The sequence below is a fragment of the Eptesicus fuscus genome, chromosome 16 (genome assembly GCF_027574615.1).
Source record: "Eptesicus fuscus isolate TK198812 chromosome 16, DD_ASM_mEF_20220401, whole genome shotgun sequence".
NCBI classification, from domain to species: Eukaryota; Metazoa; Chordata; class Mammalia; order Chiroptera; family Vespertilionidae; genus Eptesicus; species Eptesicus fuscus.
Genome location: NC_072488.1, coordinates 62057186 through 62070833, shown reverse-complemented (window position 1 = coordinate 62070833; position 13648 = coordinate 62057186). Strand labels below are relative to the sequence as shown.

At 52.4% G+C, this 13648-nt stretch overlaps 1 long non-coding RNA gene across 2 annotated transcripts; it reads left to right on the top strand.

The window, feature by feature from the left end:
* The first annotated feature begins 8399 nt into the window (after positions 1–8399).
* On the top strand, positions 8400–11844 carry LOC129151876 (uncharacterized). 2 transcript variants are annotated; one of them, XR_008558585.1, is made up of 5 exons: positions 8400–8536; positions 9501–9589; positions 10478–10545; positions 10694–10857; positions 11216–11844. It is a non-coding gene; the product is annotated as an uncharacterized LOC129151876 (long non-coding RNA). The 2 variants fall into 2 exon arrangements; XR_008558584.1 differs by having other exon boundaries at positions 9501–9765.
* Positions 11845–13648: the final 1804 nt, after the last annotated feature.

The window sequence follows — 13648 nt, the reverse complement described above, 5'->3', positions numbered from 1 at the left end:
AGTAAATGCTGTACAGAGACAAAATGAAAGACTGGAAGAACAAAGCATGGCTCAGCACAAGTTACATGATCCAGCGCTAAAGAAGTGAGTTGATCTAAGCGTCAGTAACTGACTGACACACGGAATAGAAGTTGCTCTTTCACCAGTAGGGAAAGCTGTGGCATCTAGAGCAGTGACCAGTTTGTTGGGCCAGTACTTTCCGCTGTATGGCAGATGCCCTGTGTGCAGGTCCCTCCCAGCATGGAAAGAATTTAGAGTTTCTTTCGGTCCCGCCCTCCTTACGCAGGGTTATCCTATGCTGGACGATGAATGCCAGCTGGCCAGTAGCCTGTTTAAGGGGCAGAGATTCTGGGCTTTTAGAGCCACTAAAGCAGGCATATCAGGTTTGGTCTCAAGATTGAGGGACGTAGAAAACCATATTTCTGTTTTGGGAAGGAAGCTTGGGTCAGATGTCTGGCCCAGCATCCCCGTCTTCAAACACAGGAATCTTTAGATCAGACCTCCATTCCTCTGGGTTCACTGGACCCCCCAGGGCAGGTTCACAAACACCTTCCCTTCTCCAGAGAGCAGCAGCCCAGGTGGTGGGCCGGCTGTGTCCCTGAGACTGCCAGGCTCCATCCAGCAGGGCTTCCCCTGGTCCCGGGCCCGAGGACAGGAGCTGGATCTTCCCAATGTCCTGTCCCAGCCCAGCCTTTAGGTAAAATCCCCATGAATCTGGCAGGGACTCTCTGTGGAAATCACAGAACCACAGAATTTCAGAACCTCTACCTGCCCCTGCCACTGACAGGGGAATTGAGGCACCAATGAGGAAATGGAGTGGCTTGTGTAAGCACAGTGCTGTTTTATAGCAGAGCAGGATCGGAACCCAGCTGTGGTCCTTGTTACATTAGAATGCCTCATTTCCTGTTAGCTGCAATGTATTACCTTTACATTCACTTTTTTCATTTATTTACTTATTTTTTAAATCCTCACCTGAGGATATTTTTCCCTTTGATTTTTATAGAGAGTAGAAGGGAGGGAAGGAGGTGAGGGAGTTGAAAGAAGAGGGCGGGAGAGAGAGAGAGAGAGAGAGAGAGAGAGAGAGAGAGAGAGAGAGAGAGAGAGATGAAAGAGACACATCAATTGGTTTTCATCTGCACACACCTCGACCTGGGCAGGGGATCGGATCTGCAACCCAAGTATGTGCCCTTGATGGGGAATCGAACCCACCACCCTTCAGTGCTCAGGCCGATTCTCCAACCACCAGGCTCCGGGCCAGGGCTCACTGTTTCTACTTGAAGCGGCCCACTCTCCTGCCCTCTTCCCCTCACCCAAACTCCTCAATACCGGGACCTGGCAGAGTATACCAGCCTATTTCATGTATTATTAACTCTAGTAGAAAATGAGGATGTCCCTGACCCTTTCTGAAAATGGCATTTTGGTGGAATTTTGCCAACCAGCATGATTAGGTCAGCACAGCACTGCTTCCTGCACTTGGCACAGGAATCCAGAGCTGAGAGCTGGGTTGGAGGTTCTGTTTTCCCGAGGGGCTACTGTGGGTTTCTGCCGTGAGAAAGGCTTCTACCATCCCTGTGTCTGTGCGAATTAACTGCACAGTGTGTGCCCCCTCCTGAGCCCCAGGTGGGATGAGCATGGTGATGGCCAAGAGCACCCTCATTCTGAACCAGATTAACCCCCGCCTTCCCAGGCTGGTGATGGATATCCCAGTTCGTGTAGGACACCCAGGGACCTGCTGGAAGGGCTATGAGGGTTGGCTGTGTCCTAAAAACCTACATCTTACAGGAAGAAGCGCTGGATTGGAGCCAAATCCATCATCAAATTAATTAAACGAAAGAAAGGGGGTTCCAGAGAACAACCAGACCAGGCCTCGCCCAGTACTTCTCAGCCTCTTCAAATGCAGCTGGAGCCCCTGGAGGCCACCCCATGCTGCTCAAAGTGGACAGAAGAGCAAGACGCCTGCAGGGGGCGCAAGGGCAAAGGTAGGAGGGGCGGACCTGGCTGCAGGCTGGAAGTGAAGGGGAGCATCTCAGGTCGCCCTCAGGGACAGGGGAGAACCAAGGAGACTGCATGCTGTTGCAGGAGTGTGTGTGTGTGTGTGTGTGTGTGTGTGTGTAGGAGCCTGAAGGGGGCATGCTCCACACATGCACATCTGCCTCCTGAGGTATGTGCACACCCAAGTAGAAAATGTAAACCCCGTCAGTGTTGCTGCACTTTCGTCCCAGAACAATTCAGGTCCTTTAGCATGAGGAGCCTCACGCATCATGGACACTGTGGGAGGGACTCGAATATTCAGAGCTGATATCCACACAGTTACCACAGAGATCAGTTCCACCTCAGATGTGTTTGGGTTCCCGGTTTCCTCCAGGCCTACAATAGGCCGTTTCTGTAGGGAGCTCCGCGGTGCATTGAGCGCGTCATGGACAGCAGCAAGGTCTCCAGCAAGGCCTCCTGTGGCTCTGATCGTTCTGTCACTTTGGAAAGTAGGTCTGGATTCTTCTCCAGCCTGATGTGGCCTTGAGTCCTGCCACCACGGGGTGCACTGTACTCGTCATTCAGGGTTGTCGTGTGGAGTCGCCTTAGGTTCAGAAGTGGATTTCTAGTTGCACGTGCTGTATGTATTTCATGGAATCTAAGAGGTTGTCAGGACAAGGGTGCTCACATAAAAAGAAGATAAGTGGGTTGTGGCAGTGATGATTTTGTCAGAATTGCTACCTGACCAACAATGACTGTGAAACAGGCTCGAAGCTGCATCCTGATTTCAGGGATGTTAAGGATTGGGAGAGGGGGAAAGTGCATCTTACTTGCCTTAAACATGGTTTAGTTTTCAATTTACTTTTAAATATCATGTCCTATATGACTTACCTATAAGCCTGCTAAAAGTGCACCCTGAGAATTTACATTTGTGAAGGACACCAGGACTTCCTGAGACCAGCCCATGCCTGGGACTCGGGCCCTCTCAGGGGCGGCTGTGACAGCACCGAGGGCCCGTGACCAGCGCCTTCTGAGTGTGACCTGTGCACACGCCTTTCTGGGTGACAGTCACCACTGCAGGTCCTGGTGTGTCCCTCGAAACGCAAAAAACAAAGTGTGCACACGCATCCATACCAGTGTTTGGGGACTCATGCTTGCATTCCCAGTCTTTACAGGAGTTGATTAGGTAAAACGCTCACGTGCACGTAAATTATATTGAAACTTATTAACATTGATCTAGAGGCGTCTGTTGTCTCGGGTTTTCATTCAGGCTACATAATTTTTTTACATTCACCACCTCCACTTGTGTGATTGTCTAAGTTGACTTAATTAATGACAATCAGCCTAACTGAGCTAGCAAAACTTTCAGAGAAAAGATGCTTGACTGCCCTGGCCAGTTTGTCTCAGTGGTTAGAGGGTCGGCCCTCAGACTAAAGAGTCCAGGGTTTGATTCTGGTCAAGGGCAAGTACCTGGGTTGCAGGCTCAATGCCCAGCCCGGTATAGGTGTGTGGGTGGCACACAATCCATGTGTCTCTCACATAGATGTTTCTCTCTCTGACTGTCCCTCCCTTCCACTCTCTCTTAAAAAAATATCCTCGGGTGAGGATTAACGAAACAAACAACTGTTTGGGTCCGTGAATGAGCAGGTCCGTGGTAGATATTAGTAATGGCAGCCATGTAATGGGTGCTCTTTCTGGGCTCAGCACCCTTTAGCTAGTTTCCCACTTTATGACTCTCCTTTAGTTCCAACTGCCATGTGAGGCAGGCAGGATTCCTATCCCCTTTGCAGGGCTGGGCAAGTGAGTTTGACAAGGTTAAGCACTTGCCCAGAGGATAAGGGGTGCAGCTGGGATCCGAACTCGGGTCTGACAGATTATGGAGCCTGAACTCATAACCACTGTGAGCACTGCCTGCAGTTAAAGCTGCTTTGGTCCCTGAAGTTGCTGACTAAGCCTGGGGCACCAGCATTGTAGGTCCCTTCTCCTGTGGTGTGAGCTGCGGCCACCAGGTGGTGCTGTGGAGAGAGAAATAACAGGGGTCCTGCTATGGACTTGAATCCTAAATCAAATTTGGATAAACCAGTTATGCTCATGTACCTGACTTGTTCATGAAGTTAGGCCAAGTGTCTGCTCTGATAAGACTCCATAATTCAAAGGGCATGAAGTATAGGTTTGCAGGAGAGGATGTGGAGGGATCTAAAAGCGAATAATTCTTGATGTTGACAGTTTTTTGGTATGAAACAGAGGTATTTCAAACTCATCCTTCCATAAGAGGCTGTTTTAGATGTACAAGGATTATCAGTGAGCAGTTCAGGTAGACTATCCTGTCGCAGCAGCCAGAAACATACCAGGAAGTGTCCCAAGATCTTTGAACAGGAGCAGGAGTTAGTTGTGTGCGAGCCAAGTTGTCAGGGAGCTTGTCATTAGGCCGGAGGAGTAAGAAAAACCAGGTCCTAAACTAGTAAAAATTCTTATTTGATAATTTAACATATTGAAATTGAAAAATAGTCTAAGGCATCGCCTCCTAGAGCAGTGGTCGGCAAAGTCATTAGTCAACAGAGCCAAATATCAGCAGTACAATGATTGAAATTTCTTTTGAGAGCCAAATTTTTTAAACTTAATCTTCTTCTAATGCCACTTCTTCAAAATAGACTCGCCCAGGCCATGGTATTTTGTGGAAGAGCCACACTCAAGGGGCCAACGAGCCGTATGTGGCTCGTGAGCCACAGTTTGCCGACCACGGGTTTAAGGCATCAGCTCCTAGAGCAATATAGAATCCTCCTCACGTGCTAAGTAAAGCGTTGGCACAAGGATGCCCCTAAATTAATTAAGTGGAGTCAGGGCATAATGGTTCACCGAGTCCTGATTCTGGTGGTGCCGTGGGTATTGTTTCCAACTCTCCTGGGCAGGACAGGACTCTGATCTCCCAAGAACATTTAGCTAACGTAGTCCTTTGTTGTTATTCATTTCATTTATTTGCTGTTTTGTTTTGTTTTTCCTTCCTCTCTTGTGTTATTCGGGGGATAACAATTTAGCAACTCAGCTGAAAAAGAGTCGCTTTTGGAGACGGGGAAAGGACGACAAAGCCAAGTCTCCATCGGCCCGCCCGGCTTTCTCTGCCCGCCTTAGGTTCTGGTCTTCCTCCAACATCGCACCTGCTTCTAACTAGCCCCTCCCTTTCTCAGACACTGGGGATTCCTAATCCTTTCCCTTCAGCAGTGTCTTCAAGATGTACCCTCCTTTATGCCTGAAATTCAAACAAACAAACAAACAAACAAACAAACAGAAAAACAGTAACTAAAGGCCAGATGACCCATAGTGGACCCCTCCTCCTGACCCAAATTGCAAGCAAACCTTAACGTACCAACGTGGATTCTGCTTCAAAAAGAAACAGTTGTCACAGCCTCTGGACTGTACTCCAGCTCAGCCAGTGTTAGGGGAGCCTCGGGGCATCCACGCCCAGGTCCCTGGCCAGGGTGTCCATGCTAAGTGAGTCCTTGGGCCCAGTGCTGCCCCCTCCCTCGCACCTGCAAGCTTGGAGACCATGGCCCTGTGCAGTGCAGAACCATCAGCAGGTCGCTAGGCTTCCGAAACTGTGGTTCCTGTCAAGTGAGATACTTTTAAGACTCATTTTTGGGCAGCTAACTTGAAATCTGCTGCCATTTTATCCAATTCCTGTGTTCTGTGTTTTGAAGAATTGACTGCTCCACTCAGCATCTCAAGTAATTGGGTTGATGTTGCCGAGCCAGGGTTCAGCTCAGAGTGACGTTTTAGGACCGTGCTGAGGTCCTCTGACATCTTGGATGCTGCTGTGAGGGCAGCAGTGGACAGACAGGACATCAGCTCACAGTCACCATCAGCCGGGAGCGCTGGTCCACAGAGGCCTTTAGCTACTGCATTGTTTCTGTCTTCAGCCATCCTCGTACCATCTCCATGATTTTGCAAGGACTGTATCAGCTGTGTTCTTATTACATGCTTTCCCTTGAATTGACTTGCCGTTTTCACTTTACTTTAAAAGGGAAGATTTTTATCGGTACTGCGAGTGGAAAAACACTGTCACTCTAAACAAAAGGTCACCGTGAAAGTAAATGGGTGACTCTCACCTTGTTCCTGTCCGTTGAGTGGCACTGACTTCCTGGCATGCTCTGCTCTGATTTCTGGGCTGCCACATGCTGGTCCTCCGCCTGCCTGCCCAGCATGCTGTTGGAAACGCAGTCTCTCTGCCCTGGCTGCTGTCTGGCACCTCGGCCTCTCCGCCCCTACTCACGCTGACTTCACGCAGTGGACGGACGCCTGTCAGATTCATCCCACCAGACTTGAATTTCGCTTCTCATCAAGGTTATCCTTCAGAATCTAAATTTTCCCATGATTTCAAGTTGTAATCCTTGGGTGCTGAAAACTTCCCCGTGAGTCCAGACACTGGGTGGCTGAGGGCCAGGAGGATCAGGTCCTGGGAGAGAGTGAAGGGGCTGAAATCTCCAAGTGGGTGTGGCTCTGGGTCCATAGCCCACCAGCTGCCTGGAGCAGGACGCTGTGCAAAACAGCTTTTTCCTGATGCTCCCAGGAACTCCAAGGGCATTCATTTTTCACTTGTATTGGGAGAGCACATCCCCTCTCCTACTAGGAGCTAGTTGAAGTTCTTTGAGGTGTGTTTTCCCCCCAGTGTTGTTGTTGTTTTTACTAGTATTTTATTTAACTTTGCCAAGAGTACATGTTCACAGTAGAAAATTCAGACATTGCAAAAAATGGAAAGTAAAAATCTTTCTTGAGTCAAAGTCAACAAGTAGAGATGAAGACTTCTCAAACAAATGACCCTTAGGGTGACAATGAGAAACTTCTGAAATCATAAGGGATGCCTGTTCACAGGGTGCACATCCTGGACCTTGAGGGCCTGGACCACAGGTCAGGAGTGGTCCTGAGCAGCCACAGGCCTGGTCTTCTTACATCAGGGATTGAGTGACAGGGCAGGTGGGCCCAGTAGTTAATTCGTTGGACTTTTACCAACATTCTGTTGAGCCTCCTGAGCTCATTCTTTATTTTCTCCCAGCTGCTGGGGGCTCGCACTGTGAGCCATGGGTAGAGCCAGGGCCAGCCGCCCGGGGCCTCCAGCTCAGGCTGCCGCCAGGGCCTCCCCTTAGACCCAGCCCATGGGGCACACAGCCCACCTCTTGTCCCTGGGCTCCCTGAGCCCTGCTGCCTCTGCTTCTAGGCCTCATTGTGATCGCCCCACCTTGGCATGGGATTTTGCAGCCCCATTTCTCACTGTCCTTCTCTGCCCCAGGCCCTGGGGACCTCATACCAAAGGGAGTGGCCCCACCCAGAGGCAGCCTTGAGCACACGGATGCCTCTGCTGACCCAGCCACCAAGCCCTGGCGATCACTTCTGGGCTCCGGGGCCTGTTCATCCGCAGCCATCACTACAGCTCCTTCCAGCTCCACCTCCACATCCGGGCACTCAGGCTGCACACACGGTGAGTCACGTGTCCCTCTAGAACCAAGAGGGTGAGCATCTCAGCCCGAGGTCCTTCCCAAAGACAGGGGCAAGAGGCGCCTCTCAGACTGAGAGGTGGTCAGCAGGTGGGTGAAGCTGTGGGCAGGTTTGGTGTCCCACAGACACAGGTTCAGAGCTCGGTTCCGCCTCCAGCTGTGCGACTTTGGGAGGGTAACTCCGCCATCTAGAGACCGGGGCCTGAGCCCTGGAACCCACACCACTGGTCAGGAAGTGGTGGCACCAAGTGACTCCTGAACAGAGATGAACGAACCAGAATTTGGACTAAAATCAGGCAACTTTGGAGGTTTATTCTCCAGGGAGGAGACTTGTCAGGGTCCCTGCACTGGAGGCCGGTCCATGGAGTGGAGGGCAGGTGTCCTAGACTGAAAAACAAGGGGATTCAGAAGGAGTGGACAGGTTGAATGTCTCCCAGATACCAGTAGCCATGCGTGCTCGCACGTTAGATGGGACGTTACATCCTCTTCAAAGCATCTGATTAGCAGGAGACATTCCCAGCAGAGCAGTGGGGTCACATCTTGCCAGGGGAGCCCATGAGAGGTCAGGGTCCCTGGACACCTGAGGAGCGCCTGCAACACCAGAGACAAACCAATGTGAGAGCAACAGAGTCAGCGGGCATTAGGCACAGAGACAGAAGCTTTAAAATGCTTGTCATGACCTCAGAGTAAGCCACTCTGCATGGTGAAACCAGAGCAGGATGCTAAGAAAAGGAGCATCTGGGGAAGAGACTTGGAAATTTAAAATTCGCAACAAAATGGGAGAAATAAAGCTTAAAACTTAAAAAGACATTCTGCTTCTAACCCAGAGATGAAATATCTGAGGACAGCAGAAAGAGCTGAAAATGACTGTCCCGGGGTGTTAGAACCTGACGAGAAGACACGGGGTTATGATTTTTCATAATCTTACCTCCCACAGGACCTGGAAGCTATGGCATGCATAACCATGGTTTGACAAGCCCAGCAAAGACAGACAGGGTCCTGCCCTCAAGGCTGCCTGGGGCAGCTTCAGGACCTGGACCCTTGTTTACAAATCAGAAGCACCCCTGGGAGAAGATGAGGTGAGTGAGCACAGGGCAGGAGGCAGTCCCTCTGTGCTCCTGGCCAGACACTGAAAAGGCAGCCACTCACTGTTGGGTGTCAGGGGCACAGTGCCCTGTGTGGCTGGGGCGGGCTTACTCCGTGTCCCTTCTGGGCACTGAGCAGTCAGTTCGGTCTCCCAGGCTCGGCAGAGCAGAAGCCCTGCCTGGCCTCCAATAAGAGCTGGAAGCAACACCTCCCCTGAGCCTGCCAGCGGCCTGTGTGGCTCCAGACCCGCCCCTCCAGGCTAACCCTCGGGCTGTCTCAGCCTGGATCCCATCCTGAGCCAGAGCCCAGGCCTGTTCAGATGCCTGCGGAGCCTGCCCTTGGGCCCCTCACACTGCACACCCAGCCCTGCTCACGGTGATTTCCTGGCAGCCCAGTGCTCATGCTCAGGTGGACCTAGAACTGTCTGCAAAATGGAGACCCAGGTGTCAGTGTGGAGGGTGTCCACGGCTGCTGTCAGAGAGCATCTGGCAGGCGTGAAGCACGGGGCATCTTAGTCCTTCTCAGGGAAGAGCAGTGACTGGTGGCCCATGGATACTGGACGTTGCTGGGAGGAGCTGCTGGTGCAGGCTCAGTCTCTAGGAAGCCTGCATCCTCCCTCAGGTGGTGGTTCTCTCCTTTTCCTTCCTCCAGCCCCTGGAGAGCCCAGTCCCCTGGGAGAGAATTGCTCTCAGGGCCCTGCTTTTGGTGCAGCTGGCCCTGGAGGGGGGAGGGGCTCCCGGGATACTAAGTATCACTTGCGTGTGCTGCATGGCCCTTAGGCCAGGACACTGATGTCCTTTGGAGTGCCAGTCGTTGCACAGGCGGAAGTGTGACTTAAAGTTAAGTCAGATAGAGTCCTGAGTGTGAGGCTGTCCCGGCAGGAGAAACAGGGGAGAGATAGGACAGGCAGGCACATGCTCCCTAAGGGCACGGTCCACCTGTCCCTCCCTCCTCCAGGACATGGACACGACCAGGACTCAGGGGCTGGGCCAGAGTCAGAGGTGGCTGTCTTGCAAAAGGCCCAGGATTCCCCGTGGATGTTCCAGGTCTGCTGACTCTCCAGCCTTATGTTCTCCGCCGGCTAGACTTCAGATGACAGCCCCTGTGAGCGGTCCCTGGAGCTCGAGTTCCCAACCGCAGGCAGCACGGGGAGTGGGCTGTGTGTGGTGCCCTTCAGCCTGGGTTCTCACAGCTGTTTGCATCAACAGTGCTTTTCCTTCAAGTAAGGCCTGTGTGCAAGTCCCACACACTGGAGGTGAAAGTGGAGGTGTTAATGCTGAAGTGAGAATGGGGACCCACAGTTCCTCAACACCCCTTCCCTGCCTCCCCTAGGGGCCTAAGCATGCAGCTCCTGCTTACATCCCTCCAGTGATGGGGAGTCTTTCCTCCTGAGGCCCCAGCACCCGCCCCCTCAGACCACCGAGGTGAAGCAGCCCTAGAGCGGCACCAGCTCTATTGTGCACACGTGGGCGCTCACACTCTGCCCTGTCCTGGCTCCCTCCCTTACCAGGTGCCACTGTCCTGGTCTAGGCAGTGTGTTTCCACATGATCTAGAAGCTCCATGTGTCCTAAGGGTGGGCTCCCCAACCCTCCAACCCTTCCTTTCCCAGAGCCACCCTGTTTGGTCTATACCTGAATTCTGCGTGAAATTTCCTCTGTTAACAACACTGTTTGAGCCCCAGCCCAAGACCTCACAGACACAGAAGCACAGGCTGTCATCCCGCACAGCCCATGCCCACTGTGCACGGGGCCTGGTGCTTATTGGAGGTGGGACCCCTCCTGGGGAGTCTCCAGAACCTGGGTCTGTCCTTCTGAGGGCGCTCCCTGAGCTGTGGCAGAATCACTCTGTTCTGTCCTCTTTGCAGACTGGATGGCATAGTCTGGGCTAGACTGGGTCCGCGGCCCTTTGGTTCAGGGTGGTCCTTTCCTCTCAGGGTCCCGGCCAGGCAGCTTAGAGAGCCGCAGGGATGCTTCCAGTGACCGCTCACCTCGCACCTGAAGGGTAAGTCGGCCTTCCTTCTGGGCACTTTTCAGTGCCCTTGCATCTCCGCTCTGGGCTTGGTGTTATCCGTATGATTTAAAGAAGACAATTAGCAAGTTCTTCAAAGCTTGATGGGTTTGCCTCCATAGGGCACATCATGCAGTTTCAGGCCCAGGCCTGGGAGTTTTCACGGATTTGGGTTCAGATCCCTTCTCCTCTCTGACCAGCTCTGAGCACCTGGGCGAGCTACCCATCCTCTGATCTGGAGTACCTGCAGCTTCCAGATGGGGACAGGGCTGGGAGTTCCGGTTCATCGTGTTCAGAACACACGGGGTGAGTGTGATTCCTTTACAGTGTCTAAGCTTGTTAATGGTGCAGAAGATGGTCTGTTTGCTCTGTCCCAAGGGCTAAGAGGTGTGGTGCCTCACAGCTGTTGCTAATTTCAGCTTTAGAAGAAGCTGTGTACCTTCTTCCCACCTTATTTTGTTTTTAAACCCCAGCGTGAACTTCTAGAGAATTCCAGCATGTCCTTGACATCCCCAATGCCAGCCTGGCAGAAGTGTGCTCTGGGTTCCCCAGCAGGGCTCCCTCTGCTCTGTGAGCAAGAGGCAGTGCAGAGCCCACTGGAGGCAGGTGAGTGAGAGTGAGAGACTGACATGTGTCCCTCTGTGTCCCCTCACCCTGACACCAGGTTTCTCCGACCCAGCCTGCTCCACCGCAGACCCGAGAGCTTCCACAGTGAGGACCTGATGCCCAGCAGGGACACAGCACTCTGCCCTGCCCCGTGATGCTAGCACTCCAGGACACAGTATCCTCAGCCACCAGGAGTACCCGCCACCCAGAATGGGCCTCTCCACCAGGAGACATCCAGAAGAGGGGTGTGGCCCAGCCCCAGGCCTGGGGGTCCCTGTGCCACCGGAGCAGAGGATGGTCACCCTGGAGTAGTTCCTGGAGGAGCATGACCAGGCTCCCCCTACTCTGATTGTGGCCCAGGATCACTCTTTCCTCACTCTCCCCTCAGATGGACCTGGACCAGAGGGGAGACCTGGACAGCAAAGTCACAGAAAGGGATGGGGTGGGGCTGGCAACCTGACTGCAGAGCTGGCTGGATGGGGACATAACCACTAGCCAGAAAGTGACTGTACTGGGGGCCCGCCCAGACCTGGGAGGCTGTTCACTCTATCTGTGCAGGGAGCGGCAGAAATGCCAACATGGACGGTTAAACCATGCAGTGTCTGTTGCAGTGACTCTATGCTGCCGCTGGGCAGGAGGTAGTCCTAGGCCATCTGTCAATAAACAGGCAAGGCTGTGCTCCAATGACCCTTTACTCATGGACATTGTCCTTTGAATTCTATAGAGTTGTTTTTAATGCAGTTCTCATGAAAAATTGTTTTAATCATTTAAAATGTAAAGACTTATTCGCTCCCAGGCCATACAAAAGCAAGTGGCACATCCTAGCAGGCTTTGCTCAGTGGTTAGAGCATCAGCCCGTGGACTGAAGGGTCTCAAGTTGGAATCCAGTCTAGGGCACGTACCTCAGTTGCAGGCTTGATCCACCAGTCTTGGTCAGGGCTTGTGCATGAGGCATCCAATCATTGTGTCTCTCTCACATTGATGTTTCTCTACCCTGCCCTCCCTTAACCCCTTCCATTCTCTCTAAAAATCAGTGAAAAAAATACTCTTGGATCAGGATTAACAAAAACAAAAAAAGGGTGGTGAGCTGGAGTGGGCCCACAGAGCGAGTTTGCTGAGCGCTGCTCTGCAGCTCTGAGCCCTGGACATCAGCTGCCTTAGGAAACCCTCATGTCTCCGTGTAGCTTTCCTGAAGCTGCATGTGCGCCTGTTACTGAGCCGGTGCCTCCGTGCACCGGTGATGGTCCCCTCCTCACAGAGGGACCCTTGGAGGGTTTTAGTGCTCTGGTGATTGTCTCATTCCCCTTAGCATATATGGTTGAGCTTTCTCTGGCCACATAGCAAATTCTCTGGCCTGCAATAGTAGAGCCTGGTGACACAGAATACAAACTATTTGTTCAGTAGAGACGTATTGAGCGTGTCCTATGTGTTAGGCAGCACGCATGATGCCTGCTCCCCACCCCTCAAAAGCAAAGGAAACCTGTTCAACAGCAAGTTTTGTCACATACTTGCTAAGCCCCTAGTCTTGTGGTTGGTCCTGAAGGCAATGCAGTAGGTCCTTGGGTTACCTTGGAGATCTGCTCCTACAGCGCCAGTTAACGCGATTTTCGCCATGAATCGGAACCCACCTACATAAGCACCAATGTCACTCACAGGGAGCACATACACAGCAGTGATGTAAAAAGAATTTAAAAGAGAGATAACAATTCCTGAGTTTTACTAGGGGTAAATAGAGTAAATAATAAAAAACATCAAGCACATATGTATGTACATACATCGAAATGATGGAACTTATATATATACTAGAGGCTCGGTGCACGAAATTTGTCCATGGGGGTCCCCTCAGGCGAGCCTGCACCCTCTCCAATCCGGGACCCCTCAGGGCATGTCCAAATGCTGGTTTAGGCCTGATCCCCTGGCAGGCAGTTGGACATCCCTCTCACAATCTGGGACCACTGGCTCCTAACTGCTCACCTGCCTGCCTGCCAGATCGCCCTAACTGCCACCTCTGCTGGCCTAGTCACCTCTTGCCAACCTGAGTGCCCTTAATTGCCCCCGTGCCAGCCTGCTTGCTGCTCAATGCCCTACTCTGCAGGCTTGGATGCCCCTCACTGCGCCCCTCCCAACCTCCCCCCCACCCGGCCAGCCTACTTGGTGCCAAACGCCCCTCCTATGGGCCTGGTCACCCCACACAGGCTGCTGCTTAGTCATTTGGTTGGCCCTCACTAACCCCTCTGCTGGCCTGGTCATCCAATGCAGCCTGCTGCTCAGTTGTTTGGTCACCCCTCACTAACCCCGCTCAGGGCCTGGTTATGCCACGCAACCTGTTCTGTCAAATCTTTGGTTGTGATGGTCACTTAGGCTTTTATTATTATAGATGGGTGAAGGCGATGTAACCACAAAACGATGTACGTCGAGTCTGATGTAACCTGAGGACTGCCTGTATGTGCATGGTCTCTGCCTCCCATCATCTCTGTTTCTGTCTACAGAG